The 5696-nt window shown below is 55.2% G+C and overlaps 1 long non-coding RNA gene across 1 annotated transcript; it reads left to right on the top strand.

Annotated features, from left to right (window-relative positions):
• The first annotated feature begins 907 nt into the window (after positions 1–907).
• Positions 908–3866, top strand: LOC127918462 (uncharacterized). The gene is made up of 3 exons (XR_008100102.1): positions 908–1861; positions 2412–2482; positions 3835–3866. It is a non-coding gene; the product is annotated as an uncharacterized LOC127918462 (long non-coding RNA).
• Positions 3867–5696: the final 1830 nt, after the last annotated feature.

Genomic DNA, 5696 nt, shown 5'->3' with positions numbered 1-5696 from the left:
TGAGGTCTGAGGTCCTCCCTATAGCTCCCCTACCAAGCCTGAGGTCTGAGGTCCTCCCTATAGCTCCTCTACCAAGCCTGAGGTCCTCCCTATAGCTCCTCTACCAAGCCTGAGGTCTGAGGTCCTCCCTATAGCTCCCCTACCAAGCCTGAGGTCTGAGGTCCTCCCTATAGCTCCCCTACCAAGCCTGAGGTCTGAGGTCCTCCCTATAGCTCCTCTACCAAGCATTTTTTTTTTTTTTTTTCACCTTTATTTAACCAGGTAGGCTAGTTGAGAACAAGTTCTCATTTGCAACTGCGACCTGGCCAAGATAAAGCATAGCAGTGTGAACAGACAACACAGAGTTACACATGGAGTAAACAATTAGCAAGTCAATAACACAGTAGAAAAAAAATGGGCAGTCTATATACAATGTGTGCAAAAGGCATGAGGAGGTAGGCGAATAATACAATTTTGCAGATTAACACTGGAGTGATAAATGATCAGATGGGCATGTACAGGTAGAGATATTGGTGTGCAAAAGAGCAGAAAAGTAAATAAATAAAAACAGTATAAAAACAGTATGGGAATGAGGTAGGTGAAAAGGGGTGAGCTATTTACCTATAGACTATGTACAGCTGCAGCGATCGGTTAGCTGCTCGGATAGCTGATGTTTGAAGTTGGTGAGGGAGATAAAAGTCTCCAACTTCAGCGATTTTTGCAATTCGTTCCAGTCACAGGCAGCAGAGTACTGGAACGAAAGGCGGCCAAATGAGGTGTTGGCTTTAGGGATGATCAGTGAGATACACCTGCTGGAGCGCGTGCTACGGATGGGTGTTGCCATCGTGACCAGTGAACTGAGATAAGGCGGAGCTTTACCTAGCATGGACTTGTAGATGACCTGGAGCCAGTGGGTCTGGCGACGAATATGTAGTGAGGGCCAGCCGACTAGAGCATACAAGTCGCAGTGGTGGGTGGTATAAGGTGCTTTAGTGACAAAACGGATGGCACTGTGATAGACTGCATCCAGTTTGCTGAGTAGAGTGTTGGAAGCCATTTTGTAGATGACATCGCCGAAGTCGAGGATCGGTAGGATAGTCAGTTTTACTAGGGTAAGCTTGGCAGCGTGAGTGAAGGAGGCTTTGTTGCGGAATAGAAAGCCGACTCTGGATTTGATTTTTGATTGGAGATGTTTGATGTGAGTCTGGAAGGAGAGTTTGCAGTCTAGCCAGACACCTAGGTACTTATAGATGTCCACATATTCAAGGTTGGAACCATCCAGGGTGGTGATGCTAGTCGGGCATGCGGGTGCAGGCAGCGATCGGTTGAAAAGCATGCATTTGGTTTTACTCGCGTTTAAGAGCAGTTGGAGGCCACGGAAGGAGTGCTGTATGGCATTGAAGCTCGTTTGGAGGTTTGATAGCACAGTGTCCAATGACGGGCCGAAAGTATATAGAATGGCATGAGGTCTGAGGTCCTCCCTATAGCTCCCCTACCAAGCCTGAGGTCTGAGGTCCTCCCTATAGCTCCTCTACCAAGCCTGAGGTCCTCCCTATAGCTCCTCTACCAAGCCTGAGGTCTGAGGTCCTCCCTATAACTCCCCTACCAAGCCTGAGGTCTGAGGTCCTCCCTACAGCTCCCCTACCAAGCCTGAGGTCCGCCCTATAGCTCCTCTACCAAGCCTGAGGTCTGAGGTCCACCCTATAGCTCCCCTACCAAGCCTGAGGTCTGAGGTCCTCCCTATAGCTCCCCTACCAAGCCTGAGGTCTGAGGTCCTCCCTATAGCTCCTCTACCAAGCCTGAGGTCTGAGGCCCTCCCTATAGCTCCCCTACCACGCCTGAGGTCTGAGGTCCACCCTATAGCTCCCCTACCAAGCCTGAGGTCCTCCCTATAGCTCTCCTACCAAGCCTGAGGTCTGAGGCCCTCCCTATAGCTCCCCTACCACGCCTGAGGTCCTCCCTATAGCTCCTCTACCAAGCCTGAGGTCTGAGGTCCTCCCTATAGCTCTCCTACCAAGCATGAGGTCTGAGGTCCTCCCTATAGCTCCTCTACCAAGCCTGAGGTCTGAGGCCCTCCCTATAGCTCCCCTACCACGCCTGAGGTCCTCCCTATAGCTCCTCTACCAAGCCTGAGGTCTGAGGTCCTCCCTATAGCTCCTCTACCAAGCCTGAGGTCTGAGGTCCTCCCTATAGCTCCCCTACCAAGCCTGAGGTCTGAGGTCCTCCCTATAGCTCCTCTACCAAGCCTGAGGTCTGAGGTCCACCCTATAGCTCCCCTACCAAGCCTGAGGTCCTCCCTATAGCTCCTCTACCAAGCCTGAGGTCTGAGGTCCTCCCTATAGCTCCCCTACCAAGCCTGAGGTCCTCCCTATAGCTCCCCTACCAAGCCTGAGGTCTGAGGTCCACCCAATAGCTCCCCTACCAAGCCTGAGGTCCTCCCTATAGCTCCTCTACCAAGCCTGAGGTCCTCCCTATAGCTCCTCTACCAAGCCTGAGGTCTGAGGTCCTCCCTATAGCTCCCCTACCAAGCCTGAGGTCTGAGGTCCACCCTATAGCTCCCCTACCAAGCCTGAGGTCCTCCCTATAGCTCCTCTACCAAGCCTGAGGTCTGAGGTCCTCCCTATAGCTCCCCTACCAAGCCTGAGGTCCTCCCTATAGCTCCCCTACCAAGCCTGAGGTCTGAGGTCCACCCTATAGCTCCCCTACCAAGCCTGAGGTCCTCCCTATAGCTCCCCTACCAAGCCTGAGGTCTGAGGTCCTCCCTATAGCTCTCCTACCAAGCCTGAGGTCTGGGGTCCTCCCTATAGCTCCCCTATCAAGCCTGAGGTCTGAGGTCCTCCCTATAGCTCCTCTACCAAACCTGAGGTCTGAGGTCCTCCCTATAGCTCCTCTACCAAGCCTGAGGTCTGAGGTCCACCCTATAGCTCCCCTACCAAGCCTGAGGTCCTCCCTATAGCTCCTCTACCAAGCCTGAGGTCTTCCCTGTAGCTCTCCTACCAAGCCTGAGGTCTGAGGACCTCCCTATAGCTCACCTACCAAGCCTGAGGTCTGAGGTCCTCCCTATAGCTCCCCTACCAAGCCTGAGGTCCTCCCTATAGCTCCTCTACCAAGCCTGAGGTCTTCCCTGTAGCTCCCCTACCAAGCCTGAGGTCTGAGGTCCTCCCTATAGCTCCTCTACCAAGCCTGAGGTCTTCCCTGTAGCTCCCCTACCAAGCCTGAGGTCTGAGGTCCTCCCTATAGCTCCTCTACCAAGCCTGAGGTCCTCCCTATAGCTCCTCTACCAAGCCTGAGGTCTGAGGTCCTCCCTATAACTCCCCTACCAAGCCTGAGGTCTGAGGTCCTCCCTACAGCTCCCCTACCAAGCCTGAGGTCCGCCCTATAGCTCCTCTACCAAGCCTGAGGTCTGAGGTCCACCCTATAGCTCCCCTACCAAGCCTGAGGTCTGAGGTCCTCCCTATAGCTCCCCTACCAAGCCTGAGGTCTGAGGTCCTCCCTATAGCTCCTCTACCAAGCCTGAGGTCTGAGGCCCTCCCTATAGCTCCCCTACCACGCCTGAGGTCTGAGGTCCACCCTATAGCTCCCCTACCAAGCCTGAGGTCCTCCCTATAGCTCTCCTACCAAGCCTGAGGTCTGAGGCCCTCCCTATAGCTCCCCTACCACGCCTGAGGTCCTCCCTATAGCTCCTCTACCAAGCCTGAGGTCTGAGGTCCTCCCTATAGCTCTCCTACCAAGCCTGAGGTCTGAGGTCCTCCCTATAGCTCCTCTACCAAGCCTGAGGTCTGAGGCCCTCCCTATAGCTCCCCTACCACGCCTGAGGTCCTCCCTATAGCTCCTCTACCAAGCCTGAGGTCTGAGGTCCTCCCTATAGCTCCTCTACCAAGCCTGAGGTCTGAGGTCCTCCCTATAGCTCCCCTACCAAGCCTGAGGTCTGAGGTCCTCCCTATAGCTCCTCTACCAAGCCTGAGGTCTGAGGTCCACCCTATAGCTCCCCTACCAAGCCTGAGGTCCTCCCTATAGCTCCTCTACCAAGCCTGAGGTCTGAGGTCCTCCCTATAGCTCCCCTACCAAGCCTGAGGTCCTCCCTATAGCTCCCCTACCAAGCCTGAGGTCTGAGGTCCACCCTATAGCTCCCCTACCAAGCCTGAGGTCCTCCCTATAGCTCCTCTGCCAAGCCTGAGGTCCTCCCTATAGCTCCTCTACCAAGCCTGAGGTCTGAGGTCCTCCCTATAGCTCCCCTACCAAGCCTGAGGTCTGAGGTCCTCCCTATAGCTCCTCTACCAAGCCTGAGGTCTGAGGTCCACCCTATAGCTCCTCTACCAAGCCTGAGGTCTGAGGTCCTCCCTATAGCTCCTCTACCAAGCCTGAGGTCTGAGGTCCTCCCTATAGCTCCCCTACCAAGCCTGAGGTCCTCCCTATAGCTCCCCTACCAAGCCTGAGGTCTGAGGTCCACCCTATAGCTCCCCTACCAAGCCTGAGGTCCTCCCTATAGCTCCCCTACCAAGCCTGAGGTCTGAGGTCCTCCCTATAGCTCTCCTACCAAGCCTGAGGTCTGAGGTCCTCCCTATAGCTCCCCTATCAAGCCTGAGGTCTGAGGTCCTCCCTATAGCTCCTCTACCAAACCTGAGGTCTGAGGTCCTCCCTATAGCTCCTCTACCAAGCCTGAGGTCTGAGGTCCACCCTATAGCTCCTCTACCAAGCCTGAGGTCTGAGGTCCACCCTATAGCTCCCCTACCAAGCCTGAGGTCTGAGGTCCTCCCTATAGCTCCCCTACCAAGCCTGAGGTCCTCCCTATAGCTCCCCTACCAAGCCTGAGGTCTGAGGTCCACCCTATAGCTCCCCTACCAAGCCTGAGGTCCTCCCTATAGCTCCTCTACCAAGCCTGAGGTCCTCCCTATAGCTTCTCTACCAAGCCTGAGGTCTGAGGTCCTCCCTATAGCTCCTCTACCAAGCCTGAGGTCTGAGGTCCACCCTATAGCTCCCCTACCAAGCCTGAGGTCCTCCCTATAGCTCCTCTACCAAGCCTGAGGTCTGAGGTCCTCCCTATAGCTCCCCTACCAAGCCTGAGGTCCTCCCTATAGCTCCCCTACCAAGCCTGAGGTCTGAGGTCCACCCTATAGCTCCCCTACCAAGCCTGAGGTCTGAGGTCCTCCCTATAGCTCCTCTACCAAGCCTGAGGTCTGAGGCCCTCCCTATAGCTCCCCTACCACGCCTGAGGTCCTCCCTATAGCTTCTCTACCAAGCCTGAGGTCTGAGGTCCTCCCTATAGCTCCTCTACCAAGCCTGAGGTCTGAGGTCCACCCTATAGCTCCCCTACCAAGCCTGAGGTCCTCCCTATAGCTCCTCTACCAAGCCTGAGGTCTGAGGTCCTCCCTATAGCTCCCCTACCAAGCCTGAGGTCCTCCCTATAGCTCCCCTACCAAGCCTGAGGTCTGAGGTCCTCCCTATAGCTCCTCTACCAAACCTGAGGTCTGAGGTCCTCCCTATAGCTCCTCTACCAAGCCTGAGGTCTGAGGTCCACCCTATAGCTCCTCTACCAAGCCTGAGGTCTGAGGTCCACCCTATAGCTCCCCTACCAAGCCTGAGGTCTGAGGTCCTCCCTATAGCTCCCCTACCAAGCCTGAGGTCCACCCTATAGCTCCCCTACCAAGCCTGAGGTCTGAGGTCCACCCTATAGCTCTCCTACCAAGCCTGAGGTCCTCCCTATAGCTCCTCTACCA

Source organism: Oncorhynchus keta, unplaced genomic scaffold (assembly GCF_023373465.1).
Source record: "Oncorhynchus keta strain PuntledgeMale-10-30-2019 unplaced genomic scaffold, Oket_V2 Un_contig_14262_pilon_pilon, whole genome shotgun sequence".
Classification (NCBI taxonomy): Eukaryota; Metazoa; Chordata; class Actinopteri; order Salmoniformes; family Salmonidae; genus Oncorhynchus; species Oncorhynchus keta.
Note: the sequence above shows the minus strand (reverse complement) of the source record. Positions and strands in the feature narration are given on the sequence as shown.